A 2,500-nucleotide genomic window follows, 5' to 3' on the forward strand; every position below is an offset into this window, starting at 1 on the left:
GAGGGTAGTGTGTACGGCCCAGTACATCACTGGGGCCAAGCTTCCTGACATTCAGAACCTCTATACCAGGCGTTGTCAGATGAAGGCCCTAAAATTGTCAAAGACTCCAACCACCCAAGTCGTAGACTGTTCTCTCTGCTACCTCATGGCAAGTGGTACCGGAGCACCAAGTCTAGGTCCAAAAGGCTCCTAAACAGCTTCTACCCCCAAGCCAAAAGACTCCTAAACAGCTTCTACCCCAAGCCAAAAGACTCCTAAACAGCTTCTACCCCCAAGCCAAAAGGCTCCTAAACAGCTTCTATCCCCAAGCCAAAAGACTCCTAAACAGCTTCTACCCCCAAGCCAAAAGGCTCCTAAACAGCTTCTCCCCCAAGCCAAAAGGCTCCTAGACAGCTTCTACCCCCAAGCCAAAATACTCATAAACAGCTTCTACCCCCAAGCCAAATGACTCCTAAACAGCTTCTACCCCCAAGCCAAAAGGATCCTAAACAGCTTCTACCCCCAAGCCAAAAGACTCCTAAACAGCTTCTACCCCCAAGCCAAAAGACTCCTAAACAGCTTCTACCCCCAAGCCAAAAGGATCCTCAACAGTCTATCCCCAAGCCTAAACTCCTAAACAGCTTCTACCCCCAAGCCAAAAGGCTCCTAGACAGCTTCTACCCCCCTTTACACCTCTGCTTCTACCTCTGCCAAAAAGGCTCTATGCTTTACCCCCAAGTAACTCTACCTACCCTGTACAGATGGCCTCAATCTACCCCTGGTAGACACTGCCAACACCGGCCACTAGGGGCATAAACCTCTTCTACCCCTGGAAGACACTGCCTAAACACCTACCACTAAGGCAATATGGCCTAAATTACCCCTGGGAGACACTGCCAACACCGGCCACTAGGGGGCATATGCTCCTCAATTACCCTACCCCTGGGAGACACTGCCTAAACACCGGCCACTAGGGGGCAAAAGGCTCCTAAACAGCTTCTACCCCCTGGGAGACACTGCCAACACCTACCTGTAATATGGGGGGCATATGACCTCAATTACCCCTGGGAGACACTGCCAACACCGGCCACTAGGGGGCATATGACCTCTATTACCCCTGGGACACACTGCCAACACCGGCCACTAGGGGCATATGGCCTCAATTACCCCTGGGAGACACTGCCAACACCGGCCACTAGGGGGCATATGGCCTCAATTACCCCTGGGAGACACTGCCAACACCGGCCACTAGGGGGCATATGGCCTCAATTACCCCTGGGAGACACTGCCAACACCAGCCACTGGGGGCATATGACCTCAATTACCCCTGGGAGACACTGTCAATGCCGGCCACTAGGGGGCATATGCCCTCTATTACCCCTGGGAGACACTGTCAATGCCGGCCACTAGGGGCAGCAGAAAACAACATAAAAACAAGTGTCCCCAAACACACTTGTGGAAGAGACTGGTCTTTATCTAGTAGAATTCACTGAACTCCTCTTTATCTAGTAGATTCACTGAACTCTATTGAGGAAGAGACTGGCCTCTTTATCTAGTAGATTCACTGAACTCTATTGAGGAAGAGACGGTCTTTATCTAGGAGATTCACTGAACTCATTGAGGAAGAGACTGGTCTTTATCTAGTAGAATTCACTGAATATTGAGGAAGAGACTGTTCTTTATCTAGTAGAATTCACTGACTCTATTGAAGAACTGAAGAAGAGACTGGTCTTTATCTAGTAGAATTCACTGAACTCTATTGTGGAAGAGACTGGTCTTTATCTAGTAGAATTCACTGAATATTGAGGAAGAGACTAGTCCTTATCTAGTAGAATTCACTGAACTCTATTGAGGAAGAGACTGGTCTTTATCTAGTAGAATTCACTGAACTCTATTGAGGAAGAGACTGGTCTTTATCTAGTAGAATTCACTTCCTCTATTGAGGAAGAGACTGGTCTTTATCTAGTAGAATTCACTGAATATTGAGGAAGAGACTAGTCCTTATCTAGTAGAATTCACTTCCTGGAAAAAGAGACAGGTCTTTATCTAGTAGAATTCACTGAACTCTATTGAAAAGAGACTGGTCTTTATCTAGTAGAATTCACTGAGGAAGAACTCTTTATTAGATTGTGGAAGAGACTGGTCTTTATCTAGTAGAATTCACTGAACTCTATTGAGGAAGAGACTGGTCTTTATCTAGTAGAATTCACTGAATATTGAGGAAGAGACTGGTCTTTATCTAGTAGAATTCACTGAACTCTATTGAGGAAGAGACTGGTCTTTATCTAGTAGAATTCACTGAACTCTATTGAAGAAGAGACTGGTCTTTATCTAGTAGAATTCACTGAACTCTATTGTGGAAGAGACTGGTCTTTATCTAGTAGAATTCACTGAATATTGAGGAAGAGACTAGTCCTTATCTAGTAGAATTCACTGAACTCTATTGAGGAAGAGACTGGTCTTTATCTAGTAGAATTCACTGAACTCTATTGAGGAAGAGACTGGTCTTTATCTAGTAGAA

At 45.8% G+C, this 2,500-nt stretch overlaps 1 pseudogene; it reads left to right on the forward strand.

The window, feature by feature from the left end:
• LOC135506637 (dorsal-ventral patterning tolloid-like protein 1) overlaps positions 1-2,500 on the forward strand; it is an 80,906-nt pseudogene that overhangs the window by 56,063 nt on the left and 22,343 nt on the right.

Source organism: Oncorhynchus masou, chromosome 20 (genome assembly GCF_036934945.1).
Source record: "Oncorhynchus masou masou isolate Uvic2021 chromosome 20, UVic_Omas_1.1, whole genome shotgun sequence".
In the NCBI taxonomy this organism is placed as follows: Eukaryota; Metazoa; Chordata; class Actinopteri; order Salmoniformes; family Salmonidae; genus Oncorhynchus; species Oncorhynchus masou.